The 24,887-nt window shown below is 46.1% G+C and overlaps 2 non-coding genes across 2 annotated transcripts; one reads left to right on the plus strand and one right to left on the minus strand.

The window, feature by feature from the left end:
- Positions 1–2,842: 2,842 nt before the first annotated feature.
- LOC119935160 lies at positions 2,843–2,980 on the plus strand. The gene has a single exon (XR_005453093.1). It is a non-coding gene; the product is annotated as a small nucleolar RNA SNORA7 (small nucleolar RNA).
- Positions 2,981–6,039: 3,059 nt separating this feature from the next.
- LOC119934503 lies at positions 6,040–6,178 on the minus strand. Its single transcript, XR_005452950.1, has one exon. It is a non-coding gene; the product is annotated as a small nucleolar RNA SNORA7 (small nucleolar RNA).
- Between the last annotated feature and the right edge of the window lie 18,709 nt (positions 6,179–24,887).

Genomic DNA, 24,887 nt, shown 5'->3' on the forward strand with positions numbered 1-24,887 from the left:
CGTGGCACCCAGCAGACAAGTGGCGGAGCCGGAATTAGAACCCATGACCTTCTGACTCCCAAGTTCGTGCTCTGCCACTTCGCCTTGAGAGTGCGAAGGGCATAATGGAGAGAGACCCATTGTATTAATGGTAATATATAATATAATATATAATATATAACATAATTATGCAATACAATAATGTTAATTATAACATTAATGTTATAATAATATTAATTATAATAATATGATATTATTACAATAATATTAATGTAACATAATATAATATAAGGCGTGTTCACCTTTGGGATTGGATCATTTTTTTTAATGGTATTCATTAGGCACTTACTATGTGCCAGGCACTGTTCTAAGCACTGGGGTAGATACAAGATAATCAGGTTAGACATAGTCCCTGTTCCGCATGGGGCTCATAGTCTCAATCAATCAATCGATCAATCATTCAATCAATCAATCAATCATATTTATTGAGCGCTTACTGTGTGCAGAGCACTGTACTAAGCGCTTGGGAAGTACAAGTTGGCAACGTATAGAGACAGTCCCTACCCAACAGTGGGCTCACAGTCTAAGAGGGGGAGACAGAGAACAAAACTAAACATACTAACAAAATAAAATAAATAGAATAGATATGTACAAGTAAAATAAATAAATAAATAGAGTACTAAATATGTACAAACATATATACAGGTGCTCAATCCCCATTTTGCTGATGAGGTAACAGGTCCAGAGAAGTGAAATAATAATAATAATCATGATGATGGTATTTGTTAAGCGCTTACTATATGCCAAGCACTGTTCTAAGCGCTGGGGTAGATACAAGGTAATCAGGTTGTCCGATGTGGGGCTCACAGTCTTAATCCCCATTTTACAGATGAGGGTACCGAGGCACAGAGAAGTTAAGTGACTTGCCCAAGGTCACAGAGTAGATAAGTAGCGGAGCTGGGATTAGAACCCAGGGCCTTCTGACTCTCAGGCCCATACTCTATCCACGAGGCCATGTGCCTTCTTCTTCTTCTTCTTCTAATAATAATAATAATAATAATGATAATAATGGGATTTATTAAGCGCTTACTATGTGCAAAGCACTGTTCTAAGCACTGGGGGAGGTTACAAGGCAATCAGGTTGTCCCACAGGGGGCTCACAGTCTTCATCCCCATTTACCAGATGAGGTAACAGAGGCCCAGAGAAGTTAAGTGACTTACCCAAAGTCACACGGCTGACAGTTGGCGGAGCCAGGATTTGAACCCATGACCGCCGACTCCAAAGCCCGGGCTCTTTCCACTGAGCCACGCTGCTTCAGTGGAGCTGGTTTCTAGACCCGGCTCTGAAGGTCGGAGAGGGCCTGTTGGGACTTGGCTATCAGCAGGGAAGGTCTCTGGTTGCCAAAGTCCCTCTGGCACTCTGCCCGGTGGGCCAGCTCACGGGGAAGCTGAAAAATATCAATCAATCAATCAATCAATTGCATTTATTGAGCACTTACTGTGTGCAGAGCACTGTACTAAGCGCTTGGGAAGTACAAGTTGGCAACATATAGATACAGTCCCTACCCAACAGTGGGAAATATCTGGCTAATGTGGGTAGCCAAGACTGCAGTGGCTACCATGGCAACAGCCTGCCGGATGGTTGCGTTAGGGCGAAGCACCACAACTGTGCTGAAGTCACTTTTTATTTGGTAAGCGCTTATTATGTGTCAGGCACTGTAATAAGGGCTGGGGAAGGTACGGGCTAATCAGGTTGGACACAGTCCATGTCCCACTTGGAGCTCACAGATTTAATCTCCATTTTACAGCTGAGGTAACGGCCCGTGTCCCACATGGGGCTTAAAGGTTTAATCTCCATTTTACAGATGAGGTAACTGAGGAACAGAGAAGTGAAGTGATTTACCCAAAATCACACAACAGACATGTGGAGGAGCTGGGATTAGAACCCAGGTCCTTCTGACTCTTAAACCTGGGCTGTATCTCCTAGGCTGCTTCAGCCTTGAGCTCATTATGGGCAGAGAACGGATCTACTGACTCTGCTGTATTGTACTCTCCCAAGAGTTTAGTACAGTGCTCCACACGCAGTAAGCGTTCAATAAATACAATTGATTGATTGATAGATGGATGGGTACCCCTTTACCGACTCTGTTGTGTTGTACTCTCCCAAGTGTTTAGTACACTGCTCCACATGCAGTAAGCATTCAATAAATATAATTGATTGATTGACAGACGGATGGGTACCCCTTTACCGACTCTGTTGTATTGTACTCTCCCAAGAGTTTAGTTCAGTGCTCCGCACGCAGTAAGCGTTCAATAAATACAATTGATTGATTGTTAGATGGATGGGTACCCCTTTACCGACTCTGTTGTGTTGTACTCTCCCAAGAGTTTAGTACAGTGCTCCGCACGCAATAAGCATTCAATAAATACAATTGATTGATTGATAGATGGATGGATGGGTACCCCTTGTTAAAAACCTTCCGATGCACTTCACGATGGGCGACATCCCCACTCACCTATACCCTTTTTGTACTCTTTCATTCATTCATTCAATCTTATTTATTGAGCCCTTACTGTGTGCAGAGCACTGTACTAAGCACTTGGGAAGTACAAGTTGGCAACATATAGAGACGGTCCCTACCCAACAGTGGGCTCTCAGTCTAGAAGGGGAGTCTAGAAGGGGAGTCTACTCTTCCAAGTGGCCTTCCCCGACTAAGTCCTCATTTCCTCTTCTCCCTCTCCCTTCTGCATCCCTCTTGCAGTTGGATTTGTGCCTTTTATTCACCCCATCCTCAGCCCACAGCTTGTACGTCCCTATCCACAGTTTATTTTAATGTCTTTCTCCCCTGCTAGACTATAAATGCCCCTCTCAGGGTCGCAACTGGAGAGTTTCCAGTCCTCTTCCAGTCTCGGCTATGGGAGGAAGAGTCAAGCAGAGGCCTGTCCATTCCATTCCTAGCTTGGCCAGTAGATAGAGAGCGGAAGGCCATCTGCTACCAGTCAAAACTCACCCGGGCTGGGCAGCAGCAACAGGGGAGAGAGTCGAAGGTGGAGACTCGGGTTTACTACGCGGAAGGAGGCAATGGTAAACCACTTCTGTATTTTGACCAAGAAAACTCTCTGGATCCACAACCAGAACGATTGCAGATGGAGGTGGGGCGTCGTGGGAGAGATGTGTCCATGGAGTCACTATGGGGCAGAGACGACTCGATAGCATGACAAGTGGTATGGAGGCTTTGAGAAGGAAATGGTTTTGTATTTCAGGTATGATCGGTGAAAAATTGCTGTCTGTACAGATGTAAGAGTGTATGTCTTAGTTTGAAAGCTCCTTAAGGGCAAGGAACTTGTCATTTGTTTGTTTTATTTTATATTTCCCAAACACTTAGCACAGTGCATTGCACCCCCCTTCTAGACTGTGAGCCCGTTATTGGGTAGAAACCGTCTCTATATGTTGTCAACTTGTACTTCCCAAGTGCTTAGTATAGTGCCTGCACACAGTAAGTGCTCAATAAATACAGTTGAATGAATGAATGAGTGGATGCTCAATAAATGCTATCATTTCAATCAATCAATCAATCCATGGTACTTATTGAGTGTCTACTGTATGCAGTGCTGTTTTAAGCACTTGGGAAAATACAATACCACATAATTAGTGGACACAATCCCTGCTTGCAAGGAGCTTGCAGTCTACAGGGGAGACAGATAGACATTAACATAGTCTGACAGAGGAATTATTAGGGTGTAAGAATATTTGGAGAATAATAATGATAATTGTGGTATTTGTTAAGTGCTTACCATGTGTTAGAAACTGTACTAAGCACTGGAGTAGTTAATGAATCAACTACTATGAATCAGTGCATTGTCATGGAAGGAGAGTTTGCATATGCGGATGAAGCCATTGAGAAATATACTGGAAAGTTCTAAGCTGAAGCATCATTCATTCATTCATTCATTCAATCGTATTTATTGAGCGCTTACTGTATGCAGAGCACTGTATTAAGCGCTTGGATCAAAGCATTGATCAAAGACAACAGCAGAGACTCAAGTTTTTACTGCATGGAAGGAGGAAGTGGTAAACTGTTTCCATATTTTTTTACCAGTAAACTCTATGGTTAAAATCCATCAAGTCACTGTGAATTGGAGACGATTCAACGGCATTTGATGATGATGATGATGAGTTACACAGTTCTTGTCCCACATGGGACTCACAATCCTTATCCCCATTTTACAGATGAGGTGACTGAGACACAGAGAAGTGAAGGTCACACAGCAGACAAGTGGCAGAGCCAGGATTGGAACCCATGCCCTTTTGACTCCTAGTCCCGGGCTCTCTCCACTAGGCCATGCTGCTTCCCTAAAACTTCCTTGCAGAAGCATTGTTCATTCATTTATTCAATCGTATTTACTGAGCACTTATTGTGTGCAGAACACTGAACTAAGCGCTTGGGAAGTTCAAGTTGGCAACATAGAGAGACGGTCCCTACCCAACAACGGGCTCACAGTCTAGAAGGGGAAGACAGAAAACAAAACATGTGGACAGGTGTCAAGTCATCAGAACAAATAGAAATGAAGCTAGATGCACATCATTAACAAAATAAATAGAATAGTAAATATGTACAAGTAAAATAAATAGAGTAATAAATCTGGACAAACATATATACACGAGTGCTGTGGGGAGGGGAAGGAGGTAGGGCTAGGGGGGATGGGGAGGAGGAGAGGAAGGAGGGGGCTCAGTGTGGGAAGGCCTCCTGGAGGAGGTGAGCTCTCAGGAGGGCTTTGAAAGGAGGAAGAGAGCTAGCTTGGCGGATGTGTGGAGGGAGGGCATTCCAGGCCAGGGGGAGGACGTGGGCCGGGGGTCGACGGCGGGACAGGCGAGAACGAGGCCCAGTGAGGAGGTGAGCGGCGGCAGAGGAGCGGAGAGTGTGGGCTGGGCTGGAGAAGGACAGAAGAGAGGTGAGGGAGGAGGGGGCGAGGAGATGGGGAGAGCCTTGAAGCCGAGAGTGAGGAGTTTTTGCTTGATGCGTAGGTTGACTGGCAGCCACTGGAGATTCCCCCTACAGTAGCTGTATACATCCGCTACCCTGGGGCTGCTGGATCATAGAATCTTTCTTGGCCATGCTAGATGCCAAGCCATGAGGGGCCTGGGGCATCACAGCCTCTTCTCCCACCTTCTCACACTTCAGAGTCACCTTAATCAATCAATCAATCAGTCAATCGTATTTATTGATTATCCATCCATCCATCCATCCATCCATCCATCCATCTCTCTGTCCATCCATCCATCCATTCATCCATCTATCCAGCCATCCATCATCATCATCATCATCATCATCAATTGTATTTATTGAGCGCTTACTGTGTGCAGAGCACTGTACTAAGCGCTTGGGAAGTACAAGTTGGCAACATATAGAGACAGTCCCTACCCAACAGTGGGCTCACAGTCTAAAAGGGGGAGACAGAGAACAAAACCAAACATACTAACAAAATAAAATAAATAGAATAGATATGTACAAGTAAAATAAATAAATAAATAAATAGAGTAATAAATATGTGCAAACATATATACATATATACAGGTGCTGTGGGGAAAGGAAGGAGGTAAGATGGGGGAAGGAGGTAAGATGGTAAGATGGTAATGTAGTCCAGCAGGGCCGGCTCAGCCTTAACTTCCATGGTCCTGCTCCTCTCCTCACACGACCCCAATTGCCTCAGGGCCCGAGTCCTCCCAAGCACCGTAGAGTTATGGTGTTGGGGAAGTTGTCTCTACAGATAAAATGTGGAAGTTTCCTTTGAGACCTCATGTGTGTCAGAAGCATCCTTTTCATCCCCTAAACTTGTCTTGTCTTATGTCGTCGAGTCGTCTCCGACCCGTAGCGACACCATGGACACATCTCTCCCTAAATGCCCTGCCTTCTTCTGCAATTGTTCTGGCAGTGGATCCAGAGTTTTCTTGGTAAAAATACGGAAGCGGTTGACCATTGCTTCCTTCCGCGCAGTGAACCTGAGTCTCCGCCCTCGATTCTCTCCCACACCGCTGCTGCCCAGCATGGGTGAGTTTTGATTTGTAGCAGATTGCCTTCCACTGGCTAGCCACTGGCCAAGCTAGGAAGGGAATGGGTAGGCCTCTGCTTGGCTCTCCCTCCCATAGTCGAGATTGGGTAGAGTACTGGAAACTCTCCAGGGGCGACCCTGAGAGGGATCCCTAAACTTTTAATCAATCAAACAGTGTTATTTATTGAGCGCTTACTGTGTGCAGAACATTGTAGTAAGCACTTGGGAGAGTACAGTATGACAGAGTTGATAGACACATTCCCTGCCCTCAGTGAGCATCGTTCTAGAAGATCAGTACTCACAGAAGCAGCTTGGCTCAGTGGGAAGAGCCCGGGCTTTGGAGTCAGAGGCCAATGGTTCAAATCCTGGCTCTGCCAATTGTCAGCTGTGTGACTTTGGGCAAGTCACTTCACTTCTCTGGGCCTCAATTACCTCATCTGTAAAATGGGGATGAAGACTGTGAGCCCCCTGTGGGACAACCTGATCATCTTGTAACCTCCCCAGCACTTAGAACATTGCTTTGCATATAGTAAGCGCTTAATAAATGCCACTATTATTATCATTACTCATAGAAATGTTGTTATCAGGAAATCTCCACGGATGGGACCTGAGTCTTCAGCAGTGGTGGAAATATGGAGGCAGGTGGAAGTGGAGTCATTCATTCATTCATTCATTCATCATATTTATTGAGCGCTTACTGTGTGCAGAGCACCGTACTACATGCTTGGGGAGTACAAGTTGGCAACATACAGAGATGGTCCCTACCCAACAACGGGCTCACAGTCTAGAAGGAGGAGACAGACAGCAAAACAAAACATGTGGACAGGTGTCATCAGAATAAATAGAAATAAAGCTAGATGCACATCATTAACAAAATAAATAGAATAGTAAATATGTACAAGTAAAATAAAAAGAGGAATAAATCTGTACCAAGTCCTGTACACAAATCTTTCTTAGGGGGAATACATACTTCAGTCCTTTCCTGCAGTATTAGTTGGAAGAGCGCTAGTCTCAGTTATCAGTCAATCAATCAATCAATCAGTCATATTTATTGAGTGCTTACTGTGTACAGAGCACTGTACTAAGCGCTTGGGAAGTACAAGTTGGCAACATATAGAGACGGTCCCTACCCAACAGTGGGCTCACAGTCTGAATATGACAAATGTCCTGTCCGGATCAGACTGTGGACCACTCAGCATCTTCCTTCCAAGAGGGGCAATGGGCTGGCTAGTGTTTCTGCTGTGTGACTGCAGTCAGGTCACTTCACTTCTCTGTGCCTCAGTTACCTCATCTGTCAAAAATGGGGATTAAGAGTGTGAGCCCAATGTGGGACAGGGACTGTGTCCAACCTGATTAGTTTGGATCTACCCCGACACTTAGAATAGTGCTTGGCATATAGTAAGCACTTAACAAGTACTATTGTTATTATTATTATGATGACGTTTGCCTTCCTCGACCTCCAACTAAATAGTTATGGCTTCCTTATAACCCGTTTTGGGGCTGGCATCCATGTAGCCTTTTGACATTTCTTGAGTCTTTTAAAATTCCTAAACTTATTTTGATGGTATTTGTTAAGCGCTTACTATGTGCCAAGCACAGTTGTAAGCACTCGGGTAGATACAAGGTCATCAAGTTGTCCCACGGGGGGCTCACAGTCTTAATCCCCATTTTACAGATGAGGTCACTGAGGCACAGAGATGTTAAGTGACTTGCCCAAAGTCTCACAACTGACAAGTGGCGGGGGCGGAATTAGAACCCATGACCTCTGACTCCCAAGCCCGGGCTCTTTCCACTAAGCCACGCTGCTTCCATTTTGAAGGGGCTATAGTGGAAAGAGCGTGGGCTTGGGAGTCAAATGATCTGGGTTTTAATTCCACTCTGCCATTTGCCTCCTGTGTGACCATGGGCAAGTCACTCAACTTCTCTGTGCCTCAGTTTCCTCAACAGTAAAATCAGGATACAATACCTGTTCTCCCTTCTACTTAGATCATGAGCCCCATATGAGATGGGGACTGTGCCTGATCTGATTGTGTTTTATTTACCCCAGAGCTTAGTAAGGTGTTTGGCACAGGGTAAGCAAGCGTAACAGATACTGTTATTATTACTAAATTTTCCTCTACATCCCTAACAGCTCCTAGTAGCTCCTCTATCACAACTCCTTACTGACTTTTCTGTTTTTATTTTGGGTGTCGTGTATTTGTCCTTATCCCTTATGCTGTTTTGTTGTGTTACTGTTTCATTGCTCCTAATGTGTCTGTCTCCAGTCCCCTCCCCCACCTAAATATAGTAAAGAAGCAATGTAGCCTAATAATAAAATAAATAAATAAACATGGTATTTGTTAAGCGCTTACTATATGCCAAGCACTATTCTAAGCGCTGGGGTAAATACAAGGTGATCAGGTTGTCCCACGTAGGACTCACAGTCTCAATCCCCATTTTACAGACAAAGTAACTGAGGCACAGAGAAGTTAAGTTCATTCATTCATTCAATCGTATTTATTGAGAGCTTACTGTGTGCAGAGCACTGTACTAAGCGCTTGGGAAGTACAAGTTGGTATTTATTAAGCGCTTACTATGTGCAAAGCGCTGTTTGGATACAAGATGAACAGGTTGTCCCACGGGGGGCTCACAGTCTTCATCCCCATTTTCCAGATGAGGGAACTGAGGCCCAGAGAAGTGAAGTGACTTGCCCAAAGCCACACAGCTGACAAGTGGCGGAGCCGGGATTTGAACCCATGACCTCTGACTCCAAAGCCCGGGCTCTTTCCACTGAGCCACTAAGCCCTACAGAGCCCAGGCCTGAGCATCAGAGGAGTTGGGTTCTAATCCCGCCTCCACCATTCGTCTGCTGGTTGGCCTCAGTGAAGGCTTTCATTCATTCATTCATTCAATCATATTTATTAAGCGCTTACTGTGTGCAGAACTCTGTATTAAGCACTTGGAAAGTACAAATTGGCAACATATAGAGACGGTCCCTACCCAACAACGGGCTCACAGTCTAGAAGGAGGAGACAGACAACAAAACAAAACATGTGGACAGGTGTCAAGTCATCAGAACAAATAGAATTAAAGCTAGATGCACTTCATTAACAAAATAAATGGAATAGTAAATATGGACAAGTAAAATAAATAGAGTGATAAATCTGTACAAACATATATACAGGTGCTGTGGGGAGGGGAAAGAGGTAGGGCGGGGGGGATGGGGAGGAGGAGAGGAAAAAGGGGGCTCAGTCTGGGAAGGCCTCTTGGAGGAGGTGGTGGAGCCGGGATTCGAACCCATGACCTCTGAATCCCAAGCTCTTTTCACTGAGCCACGCTGCTTCTTTACTACTACTACTACTACGATGACGACGATGCTGCTTACTATTACTAATACAATTACTAGCTCATTTTGAAACACTCATCCACAGCTTTATCCAAATCCTTCTTACATTTACTGAAATCTTCCATCTGCACAATTCCCTGTGGGAAAAGATTGCATATGTTTTCCACCTGCGCTGCAAGGTAGTGATTCCTTGGGTTTCTCCCAAACCTTCCACTCTGAAGCTTCTATCTGTGAATCTATTCCTGGTGTTAATAATAATAATGATGGCATATATTAAGTGCTTACTATGTGCAAAGCACTGTTCTAAGCGCTGGGGAGGTTACAAGGCGATCAGGTTGTCCCATGTGGGGCTCACAGTCTTAACCCCCATTTTACAGATGAGGGAACTGAGGCCCAGAGAAGTGAAGTGACTTGCCCAAAGTCACACAGCTGACAAGTGGCGGAGCCAGAATTTGAACCCATGAGCTCTGACTCCAAAGCCGGGGCTCTTTCCAGTGAACCACGCTGCTTCTCTGTTGCGATTTGGTGAACAAAAATTCCATGTCTATCTAAACTAAGCACTGGGAGATTTGGTATTCAATCAATCAATCAATCAATCAATCGCATTTATTAAGCACTTACTGTGTGCAGAGCACTGTACTAAGCGCTTGGGAAGTACAAGTTGGCAACATACGGAGACAGTCCCTACCCAACAGTGGGCTCACAGTCTAAAAGGGGGAGACAGAGAACAAAACCAAACATACCAACAAAATAAAACAAATAGAATAGATATGTACAAATAAAATAAATAAATACTCCTGTTCCCCATAAGAAACATTTCCCCATCAAGCTAAAATTTGGGAAAAGAATAAGAACAAATCTTCAAAACTCCAAATCTTCTCTCAAGGGAAAAAAGGCTAAAGAAAGGCCAAAGTCAGGAATTCCTCTGGGTTCTAATCATGGCTCCGCCACTTGTCTTCCACGTGACCTTGGGTAAATCACTTCCCTACTCTGTGTGTCGCTTACCTCATCTGTAAAATGGGGATTAAGACTGTGAGCCCCAGGTGGGAACATGAACAGAGTCCAACCTGGTTAGCTTCCATCTAATCCAGTACTTAGTATAAGACTTGACACATTGTTTAACAATTACTATTAAAAAAACGTATTTCTTCTGGGAGAAAAGTCTCCCTTTCCCAGAGAGGGGCTTCACTTTATTAAGCAGCGTGGCTCAGTGGAAAGAGCCCGGGCTTTGGAGTCAGCGGTCATGGGTTCGAATCCCGGCTCTGCCACATGTCTGCTGTGTGACCTTGGGCAAGTCACTTAACTTCTCAGAGCCTCAGTTCCCTCATCTGTAAAATGGGGATGATGACTGTGAGCCCCATGTGGGAAAACCTGATTACCTTGTAGCCCTCCCAGCGCTTAGAACAGTGCTTTGCACATGTATGTTGCCAACTTGTACTTCCCAAGCGCTTAGTACAGTGCTCTGCACACAGTAAGCACTCAATAAATGCGATTGAATGAATGAATGAATGAATAGTAAGCCCTTAACAAATGTCATCATCATTATTATTATTATTACCTGGATTGTAATCTCTTTGAGGGCAGGGTATGCGTTTCTTTCTTCTGTTGTACTCTCCCAAGCACTTAGCGCAGTGCTAAGTGCTCAGTCAATCCACCAGTGACTGAAAGCTCGTTGTGGGCAGGGAATGTTTCTGTTTATCGTCATATTGTACTCTCCCAAGTGCTTCGTATAGTGCTTTGCACACAGGAAGCGCTCAATAAATGCGACTGAATGAATGAGCGAAGTGAGCTTTGAGGCCCTTCTCTCCCAAGGGTGCCGGGGTTCGTGAGGGTCCTAAGACAGTTCCCGTTTTCACACCCGACCGCATTTAGAAAGCTGTGTGTGTGTTGTTTGCCTTCCCTCCAGATTTCATTCATGAATCTATCCCAGCCAGAGTTTCCCACAGGCCTCTTGAGGAAGGAGCGGGACCCTCAGGGGAGGCCAGGGGAGAGGAGAAGTTTAAATGTTTTCAACTGTAAGGGGCACTGGGCGGTTATGTCTCCGCAGCAGAAATCCCAAGCCATTAAGGACTGGGGGGAATCTATGAGCTTCGACCTCCGAGGCACTTCTGTAAGTATTGTTTTCAGGCCAAACTTCTCCAACGAGCACCCCGTCCCAAACAGCCTAGCAAGAGTCTATAAAAAGGATGATTTGTGTATTTCTTCTTCCCTGTCCTGTTTTCTTTGGCCTGGCCACTGCATGCCACATCTTTAACCCTTCCGATGCGCCGATGGGTATTTCCACAGCCGAGGGGAAGTGAACCGAAGGGAGAAGGAAAGTCAGCGAAGGAGCCGGGGAGCCGGAGATGGAGAGTGAGGAGGAGGTGGAGTCGGGGGACGAGTAGCCTGTGGAACGAAGAGGTGTTACCTTCCCCGCTTTCCCGTTGCCTGGATGGCAAACTTGACGGGTTCTCCTTATTTGTCTATGAAGGGTCTTTCAAATCGCTCAAGATGGCCTCAAGTGGTTGCCAAGACAACAGTGTTAAAGTCATCACTGCCATGGAAACCCTCTCTGTGGCATAATATAAATATTTTCCTTGAAGAAGGAGACGGGAGTTGAGTGGGCGACGTGCTATTTTCTGACGCTCTCTGGCTGCAGCAGAAGAATCTGCAGTAGATGGGGCGGCGGGAGGGGGGCGGTGGACGGAATTAGCTCAGATGATATACAGTCCGCGGAAAGACTTGTTTTTATTTGTCGGCTTTGAATATCAAAAGTCAGGGATTAGTTCTGTGCAAAAATTCCAACCAAAATAGCCATTGGCTCGGAAGTGGGGAAAACAGAAGGTAAGAATTTCCAAGTTTCTCTTCTTTTCTGGGGTTTTCCGTTCCAGGCCAAAGTGAACGCACCTTACCTCGTGTTCAGATTCCTGGCCCTTGAGTCCTAAGGGCAGGAATGCTCAGTGAGAAAACTCTCTGGTTCTCTTCCTCGTCACTCTCTTGCTGTCCAAGGAGGCGCTTTCTTTTCTTGTGCTATTTGCTAAACACTTACTCTGTGCCAGGCACTGTTCTAAGCGCCGGGGTAGATACAAGCTAATCAGATTGGACACAGTCCATTTCCCACATGGGGCTCACGGTCTTCACCCCCGTTTTCCAGATGAGGGAACTGAGGCCCCGCGAAGTGAAGTGACTTGTCCAAGGTCACACAGCAGACAAGTGGCGGAGCGGCGAATAAAAGCCAGATCCTTCCAACTCCCTGGTTCTATTCATTCATTCAACCATATTTATTGAGTGCTTACTGTGTGCAGAGAACTGTACTAAGCGCTTGGGAAGTACAAGTCGGCAACATATAGAGCCAGTCCCTACCCAACAATAGGCTCGCAGTCTAGAAAGGGGAGTGGTTCTATCCACTAGGCCACGCTGCTTCTCACTTCCTGTTTTCATATTCATTCAATTGTATTTATGGAGCGCTTACTATGTGCAGAGCACTGTACTAAGCGCTTGGGAAGTACAAGTCGGCAACATGTAGAGACGGTCCCTACCCAACAACGGGCTCACAGCCTAGACGGGGATCACATGTTTGTGGAAGTTGATCACACTGGACAACAGATTCCATTTTAGAGACCAGGCTGTGGGCTTCTCCCATCGAGTGCTGGCTGTCTTCGATCACTTTGCCATTGGAGCGATTTTTAGGGTCAGCAATCAATCAATCAATCAATCAATCGTATTTATTGAGCGCTTACTGTGTGCAGAGCACTGTACTAAGCGCTTGGGAAGTACAAGTAGGCAACACATAGAGACAGTCCCTACCCAACAGCGGGCTCACAGTCTAGAAGGGGGAGACAGAGAACAAAACCCAACATACTAACAAAATAAAATAAATAGAATAGATATGTACAAGTAAGATAAATAAATAGATAGAGTAATAAATATGTACAAACATATATACATATATACAGTAGAAGAGATCTTGAGATTCTCCCCACCCCTGTCATACATTAAACACATTGAGTGAGCTCTCTTCATTCACCTGGAGTGACTGAAAGCACTACCAAACCAAGGATTTGCCCAAAAGAAACAATCTCCCTTTTTCTTCATGCAGCAGTAGTACATCTGCCTCCTTGATCTAACAATAATAATCACATTTTTATCCGGATCACAGAGCCGCTCCCTCTCCTTGCTTCAGGAATCAGTCTCAAAGTCTTCCACCTGGATGGACAGGCACTGTGTAGCCTGTTGGCGGAAGCGATAATAATAATAATAATAATTGTGGCATTAGATAAGCGCTTGCCATATGTCAGGCGCGGAAACTGAGCGCTGAGGTAGATTCAAGTGAATCAGGTTGGACACAGTTCCCATCCCACATGGGGCTCGCTGTCTTAATCCCCATTTTCCACTCATTCATTCATTCAATTGTATTTTTTGAGCGCTTACTGTGTGCAGAGCACTGTACTAAGTGCTTGGGAAGTACAATTCGGCAACATATAGAGACGGTCATTCATTCATTCAATCGTATTTATTGAGTGCTTACCATGTGCAGAGCACTGTACTAAGCGCTTGGGAAGTACAATTCGGCAACATATAGAGACAGTCACTCATTCATTCAATCGTATTTATTGAGTGCTTACCATGTGCAGAGCACTGTACTAAGCGCTTGGGAAGTACAAGTCGGCAACATATAGAGACGGTCATTCATTCATTCATTCATTCATTCATTCAATCAATCGTATTTATTGAGTGCTTACTGTTTGCAGAGCACTGTACTAAGCGCTTGGGAAGTACAAATGGTCCCTACCCAACAATGGGTTCACAGTCTAGAAAGCAGCGTGGCTCAGTGCTTTGGAGTCAGAGGTCATGGGTTCAAATCCCGGCTCCGCCAACTGTCAGCTGTGTGACTTTGGGCAAGTCACTTCACTTCTCTGGGCCTCAGTTACCTCATCTGTAAAATGGGGATTAAAACTGTGAGCACCCCGTGGGACAACCTCATCACCTTGTAACCTCCCCAGCGCTTAGAACAGTGCTTTGCATATAGTGAGCGCTTAACAAATACCATCATCATCATTATTATTATTATTAGAAAGGTGAGAGAACTGAGGCCCAGAGAAGTGAAGTGACTTTCCCAAGGCCACTCAGCGGACAAGTGACAGAGCCGGGATTAGATCCCAGATCCTTCTGTTGCCCAGGCCCATGCTGTATCCAGTACGCTGTGGGCAGAGAAGCAGCGTGGCTCAATGGAAAGAGCCCGGGCTTTGGAGTCAGAGGTCATGGGTTCAAATCCCGGCTCCGCCAATTGTCAGCTGTGTGACTTTGGGCAAGTCACTTCACTTCTCTGGGCCTCAGTTACCTCATCTGTAAAACAGGGATTAAAGCTGTGAGCCCCCCGTGGGACAACCTGATCACCTTGTATTTCCCCCCAGCGCTTAGAACAGTGCTTTGCACATAGTAAGCGCTTAACAAAAGCTATCATCATTATTATTATTACGGCTTCCCGCGCTTTGTGCCTTGCATTCTTCCGGCTGCCCCCGCAGGCTAAGCCTCCGCCATTTCCCGTCGGGTCACCTGGCATTCGGCCGCTTCCTCAGACATCTGCTGCTCTTGGTACCCAATCTGCCAAGTGGCAGAGGCGGGAGGAGGTGACGGGCAGTTTCTTTTTATCAATCAATCATATTTATTGAGCGCTTACCGTGTGCAGAGCACTGTACTAAGCGCTTGGGAAGTCCAAGTTGGCAACATATAGAGACGGTCCCTACCCAACAGTTGGCTCACAGGTTAGAAGAGTTCTAGACTTCTAGTTTCTTCAATCAATCAATCAATTGTATTTATTGAGTGCTTACTGTGTGCAGAGCACTGTACTAAGCGCTTGGGAAGTACAAGATGGCAACATATAGAGACAGTCCCTACACAACAGTTTCTTCCCAGCCCCTTGGCTCCGGGCCGGGTGTTAGTGAGGAACGGCGCCTCATGTCCACCCAGAAAAGTCGCTCGGCTCGGGGCCGGGTTGGTTGAGGGCCGCGAGTGGGAAGTCTGTGGCCTAGTGGAAAGATCTTGGGCCTGGCAGTCATAGGAGCTGGGTTCTAATTCTACACATCAGCTGTGTGACCTTGGGCAAGGCACTTGACTTCTCTGGGCCTCCATTCCCTCATCTGCAAAGTAGAGATTTAATAATAATAACAATAACGGCATTTATTAAGAGCTTACCATGTGCCAAGCACTGTTCTAAGCACTGGGGAGGTTATAAGGTGAGCAGGTTGTCCCACGGGGGGCTCACAGTCTTAATCCCCATTTTCCAGATGAGGGAACTGAAGCACAGAGAAGCGAAGTGACTTGCCCAAAGTCACACAGCTGACAATTGGCGGAGCCGGGGTTTGAACCCCTGACCCCTGACTTCAAAACCCGGGCTCTTTCCACTAAGCCATGCTGCTACTCAGATTTATATATATTTTATTTATAGAGAAACAGCGTGGCTCAGTGGAAAGAGCATGGGCTTTGGAGTCAGAGGTCATGGGTTCAAATCCCGGCTCCGCCAATTGTCAGCTTGTGACTTTGGGCAAGTCACTTCACTTCTCTGTGCCTCAGTTCCCTCATCTGGAAAATGGGGATTAAGACTGTGAGCCCCCCATGGGACAACCTGATTACCTTGTAACCTCCCCAGCGCTTAGAACAGTGCATTGCACATAGTAAGCGCTTAATAAATGCCATAAAAAAATTACGGCCTGTTCTCCCTCCTACTGAGAGTGTGAGCCCCATGTGGGACCTGATTATTTTGTATCTGTCCCAGCCCTTACTACATTGCTTGGCACCTAGTAAGCTCTTCCTGAATACTATAATTATAATTATTATTATTTCCAAGCTGATTCATGATGAAATAGCCATGACAGTTAGATATCTCTGGGTGCCGTGTATCCATCTGGATGTTCCCGGAGAGCTGCCTTGTGGATAGAGTCTTCTTGGGAGAACAGAGGGGCTAGTGAGGAGGAGGAGGGAGTGGGAAGGTCACCCGGAAAGGGGGATCACCAGATTGACCTCCTGAGAGTGACGGAGGGACAGGGGACAGGAGGGGTGTGGAACCAGGCACAGAGTGAGGAAACCAGAGAAGTCCTAACAGCTGGGAATCAATCAATCAATCAATTGTATTTATTGAGCGCTTACTGTGTGCAGAGCACTGTACTAAGCGCTTGGGTAGTACAAGTTGGCAACATCTAGAGACGGTCCCCACCCAACAGTGGGCTCACAGTCTAGAAGAGCCACAAAGTGCTATAAATGGCTTAGTGGATAGAGCACGGGCCTGGGAATCCGAAGGACCTGGGTTCTAATCCTGACTCTGCCACTTGTCTGCTGTATGACTGTGGACAAGTCACTTCATTTCTCTAGGCCTTACTTCCCTCATCTGGAAAATGGGGATGAAGACTGTGAGCCCCATGTGGGACACGGACTGTGTCCAACCCGATTAGCTTGTTTCTACTCCAGTGCTTAGTACAGTGCCTGGCACATAGTAAGTGCTTAAGCAATACCACAGTTATTATGGGCAGATTGACAGTAATCAGATACCTGTCCCTGTCCCACATCTGAATGGTAGGGAGAGCGGGTATCTTATCTCTGGTTTACAGATGAGGAAACTGAGGCTCAGGGAGGTTTAGTGACTTGTCCAAATCAATCAATCAATCAATTGTATTTATTGATCGCTTACTGTGTGCAGAGCACTGTACTAAGCACTTGGGAAGTACAAGTTGGCAACATATAGAGACGGTCCCTACCCAACAGTGGGCTCACAGTCCAAAGCCATACAGAGAAGCAGCATGGCTCAATGAAAAGACCCCGGGCTTTGGAGTCAGAGGTCATGGGTTCAAATCCCGGCTCCGCCACTTGTCAGCTGTGTGACTTTGGGCAAGTCACTTCACTTCTCTGGGCCTCAGTGACCTCATCTGTATAATGGGGATTAAGACTGTGAGCCTCCTGTGGAACAACCTGATCGCCTTGTAACCTCCCCAGCGCTTAGAACAGTGCTTTGCATATAGTAAGCACTTAAGAAATGCCATTATTATTATTATTATATGGTGGACTTGAAATTTACACCTGTCCTTCAGTGGATCCACCGTAAAACTCCAGATGTTCTGGAATCTGCTGCTAGCTCTGCCCTCTGACTCTTTGGGAGATGGGCGACTCCTCTGGGCCGCGGGATGCTTTTCTCTCACCGTGAACATGAAGAATGACTAGCCGAGGGGGCAGGGGAATGTGTCCATCAAATCTGTTGGACTCTCCCAAGTGTTTAATACTCGTCTTCTAGACTTCTAGACTGTCTTCTGTCTTCTGTGAAGACCGTCACAGTCTTCTAGACTGTGAGCCCACTGTTGGGTGGGGACCGTCTCTATACGTTGCCAACTTGTACCTCCCAAGCGCTTCGTCCAGTGCTCTGCACACAGTAAGCGCTCAATAAATACGATTGAATGAATGAATGAATGAATACAACACTTTACACACAGTAAGCGATCAATAAATATGATAAACTGAATGGAGGGGCTGCAGATCGCCAATGGGAGGAAGGAGCCGACCGTGAGAAGGCGCAGGCGCAGACACGTGGCAGAGCCAGATTTAGGACCCAGCTTCTTCTGATTCCCAGGCCTGTGCTCTATCCATTAGGCCACATTGCTTCTCCAGTGGTATTTATTGAGTGCTTACTATGTGCAGAGCACCGTCCTAAGCAGTTGGGATTGGATTCCACTCCCCTGATACTAACCTTTTCACTTGTCCTCATTCTCGCCTGTCCCGCCATCGACCTCCAGCCCACTTCCTCCCCCTGGCCTGGAACGCCCTCCCTCCGCCCATCCGCCAAGCTAGCTCTCTTCCCCGCTTCAAAGCCCTACTGAGAGCTCACCTCCTCCAGGAGGCCTTCCCACACTGAGCCCCCCTTTTCCTTTTCCTCAGCTCCCCCTCCCATCCCACCCCCCAACACCTGTGTATTTATGTACATATTTATAATTATAATTCTATTTCTTTTTTATTAATGATGTGCATATATTTCTAATTCTATTTATTTATAATGATACTACTGTTGCCTCTTTACTTGTTTTGAAGTCTCTGTCCCCCCTTCTAGATTGTGAGCCCACTGTGGGCAGTGATTGTCTCTATTTGTTGCTGAACTGTACTTCCCAAGCGCTTAGTACAGGGCTCTGCACATAGTAAGATCTCAATAATAATAACAATAATGGTGGTATTTGTTCATTCATTCAGTCGTATTTATTGAGCGCTTACTGTGTGCAGAGCACTGTACTAAGCGCTTGGGAAGTACAAATTGGCAACATATAGAGATGGTCCTGGGCCTCAGTTTTCTCAACTGTAAAATGAGGGTTCAAGACCTGCTCTCTCCTCTACTTAGACTATGAGCCCCATGTGGGACAGGGACTGTATCTGGTCTGATTAACTTGTATCTACCCCAGTGCTTAGAATAGTGCTTGACACAATGATGATGATGATAATAATAATAATAATAATAATAATAATAATAATAATAATAATGACATTTGTTAAGCACTGCCTATGTGCTTTTAGACTGTGCTTTTAGACCTTTTAGACTGTGAGCCCACTGTTGGGTAGGGACTGTCTCTATGTGTTGCCAACTTGTACTTCCCAAGCGCTTAGTACAGTGCTCTGCACACAGTAAGCGCTCAATAAATACGATTGATGATGATGATGTGCCAAACACGGTTCTGAACTCTGGGGGAGATACAATTAATCAATCAATCGTATTTATTGAGCGCTTACTGTGTGCAGAGCTTACTGTGTACTAAGCACTTGGGAAGTACAAGTTGGCAACATACAGAGACAGTCCCTACCCAACAGTGGGCTCACAGTCTAGAAGGGGGAGACAGAGAACAAAACCAAACATATTAACAAAATAAAATAAATAGAATAGATATGTACAAGTAAAATAAATAGAGTAATAAATATGTGCAAACGTCTATACATATATACAGGTGCTGTGGGGAAGGGAAGGAGGTAAGATACAAGGTGATCAGGTTGTCCCACCCGGGGCTCACAGTCTTATTCCCCATTTTAAAGATGAGGTAAGTGAGGTACAGAGAAGTTGAGTGACTTGCCCAAACTCACGCAGCTGACACCCGACCTCTGACTCCCAAACCAGTGCTCTTTTCACTAAGCCACACTGCTTCTCTACAACAGTACACTTCCAATAATAAGTGCCTGCACACAGTAAGCGCTCAATAAATATGATTGATGATGATGATGATGATGAAGTGCCTAGAAAATGTCATTAAAGAGCTTAATAAATACCTCGGGCAAGTCTCTTAACTTCTCTGGGCCTCAGCTTCCTCATCTGAAAAATGGGGATTAATTTAATTAATTAATGATGGCATTTATTAAGTGCTTACTCTGTGCAAAGCACTGTTCTAAGCACTGGGGAGGTTACAAGGTGATCAGGTTGTCCCACGGGGGGCTCACAGTTTTCACCCCCATTTTACAGATGAGGTAACTGAGGCACAGAGAAGTTAAGCGACTTGCCCAAAGTCACACAGCTGACAATTGGTGGAGCCGGGATTTGAACCCATGACCTCTGACTCCAAAGCCCGGGCTCTTTCCACTGAGCCACGCTGCTTCTCTAATTCAATAACTGTTCTTCCCTCTGTGAACCCCATGTGGGGCAGGAACTTTGTCTGACCTGATTATGTTGTATTTTCCATAGTGCTTAGAAAATATTATTATCATTATTATTATTAGCTTAGCCCGGCCCTGCTCAGGGTAATGCCAAAGTTCTATCGATCAAAGTGGTCTAACGGAAGGAGCACAGGCCTTGGGAGTCAGACGACTTGGGTTCTAATCCCAGCTCTGCCATTTATAATAATAATAATAATAATTATAATGGTGGTATTTATTAAGCGCTTACTATGTACAAAGCACCATTCTAAGCGCTGGGGGGGGGCTACACGGTGATCAGGTTGTCCCACTTGGGGCTCACAGTCTTAACCCCCATTTTACAGGTGAGGTAACTGAGGCACAGAGAAGTTAAGCGGCTTGCCCAAGGTCACACAGCTGACAAGTGGCGGAGCTGGGATTCGAACCCATGACCCCCGACTCCCAAGCCCGGGCTCTTTCCACTGAGCCATCTGCTGTGTGACCTTGAGAATGTCGCTTAACTTTTCTGGGCCTAGGCTACCTCGTCTGTAAAATGGAATTAAAGCTGTGAGCCCCAAATGGAACCCAGACTGTGTCTAACCTAAACCTAACTTGCATCTACCAAAGCATTTATTACAATGCTTGGCACATAGTAAGAACTTAATAAATACCATAAAAAAAAAATCATTTTTTGCCCAGTTCTGGGCCCAATCTGTTTGCCCAGAACTGTACTAAACACTTTGGCGAGTACCATGCAACAGAGTTGGTAGACATATTCCCTGACCGCTACAAACTTACAGATTAGAGACTTTACAGCCTACATACCTTACCTGATAATAATGGCATTTATTAAGGGCTTACTATGTGAAAAGAACTGTTTTAAGCATTGGGGAGGTTGCAAGGTGGTCAGGTTGTCCCGCGGAGGGCTCACAGTCTTAATTCCCATTTTACAGATGAGATAACTGAGGTCCAGAGAAGTGAAGTGACTTGCCCAAAGTCACACAGCTGGCAAGTGGCGGAGCCAGGATTAGAAACCATGGCCTCTGACTCCAAAGCCAGGCTCTTGCCACTGAGGCACTTACAGTTGCCTAAAAGCCTAGATTGCAAGCTCTCTATGTGTCTGTGATATTATTCTATCCTCTCCCAAGCGCTTAGTACAGTGCTCTGTACACAGTAAGTGCTCAGTAAATATCACTGGTTGATTGATTGATTGATTTGGGAGTTGGACGGTCACAGAATCATTCCTGCTTGTGAGGGGGAGAGAGGAAGAGATTGAGGAGCAGAAACTCCTCAACTCCCACTTAGCATCTGTGTATCTGGCTCTGAGCAGCTTTTTCCTGCTCCATGCTACCAAGAGAATGCTCGGAACAGATGCGGCCTTGGACCTGCTCCCGCGGACACCCCTCCCACCCTCTGTGATTTTCCGGGTAGGCGGCCCAGTCCTACTCTGCTTTTCCTTCTGTCCTTGTAGGAGGTGGATGGCTGGCTGGCTGGATGGTTGGATGGTTGGATGTGGATGGATAGGTCATTGGATGGATGAATGGATAGACGGATGGCTGGATAGATGGATGAATGGATGGATTAATGGATGGATGGATGGATGGGTGGGTGGATGGATGGATGGATGGATGGATGGATGGATGGATAGGAGGATGGATAGGAGGATGGATGGTTAGGTGGATGGATAGATGGATAGATGGATGGATGGATGGTTAGGTGGGTGAATGGACGGATGGATGGATGGTTAAATGGTTGGATGGGTGGTTGGAAGGATAGGTTATTGAATGGATAGGTTATTGGATAGGTGGATGGATGGATGGATGGATGATGGATGGATGGATGGGTTATTGGATAGGTAGATGGATGGATGGATGGATGGATGGATGGATGGATGGATAGGATCCACCTGTATATATGTATATATGGTTGTACGTATTTATTACTCTATTTATTTATTTATTTATTTATTTATTTATTTATTTATTTTACTTGTACATTTCTGTCCTACTTATTTTATTTTGTTGGTATGTTTGGTTCTGTTCTCTGTCTCCCCCTTTTAGACTGTGAGCCCACTGTTGGGTAGGGACTGTCTCTATGTGATGCCAATTTGTACTTCCCAAGCGCTTAGTACAGTGCCCTGCACATAGTAAGCGCTCAATAAATACGATTGATTGATTGATAGGAGGATGGATGGTTAGGTGGATGGATAGGTGGATAGATGGATGGATGGATGGATAGGTGGGTGGATGGACAGATGGATGGATGGATAGATGGTTAAATGGATGGATGGGTGGATGGATGGATAGGTTATTGGATAGGTAGATGGATGGTTAGGTGGATGGATAGATGGAAGGATGGATGGACAGATGCCCAGCGCTTAGAACAGTGCCCAGCACTTAGAACAGCGCTTTGCACGTAGTAAGTGTTTAATAAATGCCATCGTTATTATTGCTATTATGGACGGGTGGAGCAGCATGGCTTAGTGGAAAGAGCACGAGCTTGGGAGTCAGAGGTCATGGGTTCAAATCCCGGCTCTGCCACTTGTCAGCTGTGTGACTTTGGGCAAGTCACTTCACTTCTCTGGGCCTCAGTGACCTCATCTGTAAAATGGGGAATAAGACTGTGAGCCCCACGTTGGACAACCGGATCGCCTTGTATCTACCCCAGAGCTTAGAACAGTGATTGGTACATGGTAAGCACTTAACAAATACCATCATCATCATCATCATGGATGGAGGGATAAGTTGTTGGATGGATAGGTGGATGGATAGGTGGGTAGATGGGTGGATGGATGGATGGATGGATGAATGGACAGATGGATGGATGAATGGATAGATGGATGGCTGGATAGATGGATGGATGGATGGATGGATGGATGGATGGATGGATGGATGGATGGATGGATGGATGAATGGATGGATGGATGGATGGACAGAGAGATGGATGGATGGATGGATGGATGAATGGATGGATGAATGGACAGAGAGATGGATGGATGGATGGATGGATGGATGGATGGATGGATGGATGGATGGACGGATAGGAGGATGGATGGTTATGTGGATGGATAGGTGGATAGATGGATGTATAGGTGGATGGATGGACAGATGGATGGATGGATGGATGGATGGATGGTTAAATGGATGGATGGGTGGATGGATGGATGGAAGGATGGATGAATGGTTAAGTGGAAGGTTGGACAGACAGATGGATGAATAGTTAGGTGGATGGATGGATAGATGAATGGATGGATGAATGGATGGATGGATGAATGGATGGATGGAGCATACTAATGTCATTTGCCTTCAGTTGTCAACTCCTAGAGGGCAGGGAGCATGTCTGTCTCTACTATACATGCTGGACTAACCAAGCCAAAAAAGGACTAGCAAACATGATTTGTGGCTTTCAGCCAGTCCTTGTGATCCTACCAAGCTGGGAGAGACTTGAGCCAGGTTGCGGTTGGCTGTCTGTCCACCCACAACCCCCACCACCCCACCCCACCCCACCCCAGAAGAATGAGGTAGCAGTTCCCTTCCCTTGCCTCAAATATTGCTGGTCCCCACCCTCCTCCATGAGCCTGTTCAGGCAGGTGTCTGTGCTGTTTCTCCACCTTCCTTGTCTTCATATTATTGTTAAATGTTTACTATGAATCAAACACTGTTGTAAGTTCTGGGGTAGGTGCAATAGTAATAATAATGATGGCATTTGTTAAGCACTTACTATGTGCAAAGCACTGTTCTAAGCGCTGGGGGGGATACAAGGTGATCAGGTTGTCCCATGTGGGGCTCACAGTCTTCATCCCAATTTTACAGATGAGGTAACTGAGGCTCAGAGAATAATCATAATAATAATGATGGCATTTGTTAAGTGCTTACTATGTGCAAAGCACTGTTCTAAGCGCTGGGGGGATACAAGGTCATCAGGTCATCCTATGTGGGGCTCACAGTCTTCATCCCCATTTTACAGAGGAGGTAACTGAGGCACAGAGAAGTTAAGTGACTCGCCCAAAGTCACACAGCTGACAACTGACAGAGCAGGGATTCAAACCCATGACCTCTGACTCTGAAGCCCGTGCTCTTTCCACTTAGCCACGCTGCTAGCGAATTTAGGTTGGACCCAGTCTCTGTCCCACATGGAGCTGTCACCCGTCATCTGGGGACAGGTTTGTTCAGTGATTGGTGAGGCGAGAGAGAGAGAGAGTGAGAGAGAGGCCGGGGCCGGAAAGCCTGAGTTTTATATAAAATTTATTCAGCGAGGCAAATTGAATTTATGTAATTGTTTAGGCACAATGGATTGAACTTCCCTTTCGGGAGGAATATAATCAATTAGCAATTAGCAATAGTAGAGCTTCCCTACACGGGAGGAACACAATCGTACGTTGATCGCGCATGGGTGAGGCGGCTAGCTCTCACCCACGGGCACTTCCTACCCGGGAAGAATCCACTTACTTTCCCACATGGGAAGAATTCATTCCATTCCCCGTGCACATGGTGGGCGGCTAGCTCTTGCCATGTGCTCTCCCTACATGGGAGGAATCCACTCATGATTCCCATCCGCAGCGGGGTACCTGGGTCCCACCCACGAGACACTCACCCGTCCCGCGGCCCTTGCCTCAGTGTGTTGGGTCTGGTTGCCAAGCGGGCATCTGGCCTTCTGGGCAGAGAAAGACATGTGGGCTGCTGCTCCTCCTGCTGCTGTGTGTCTCGGGAAGGTCAGAGGCGACAGGTATTTATCACCTGTGCTCCTAGGCCATTCCAGCTTCCGGCCTCAGTCTATCCAACCTCTGCCCTCCCCCCTCCTCCATACCTAATTTGATTGGCACGGGGGCAAGGGACACCTTCTGTATTCCCGGCTTGGGCTGTCAATCTAGCAGTTTTGGTCGTGGGAGCGGTATCCCACCCTCACTTCTGAGTTCTGTCTGCTGGCTCAG

Source organism: Tachyglossus aculeatus, chromosome 1 (genome assembly GCF_015852505.1).
Source record: "Tachyglossus aculeatus isolate mTacAcu1 chromosome 1, mTacAcu1.pri, whole genome shotgun sequence".
Classification (NCBI taxonomy): domain Eukaryota; kingdom Metazoa; phylum Chordata; class Mammalia; order Monotremata; family Tachyglossidae; genus Tachyglossus; species Tachyglossus aculeatus.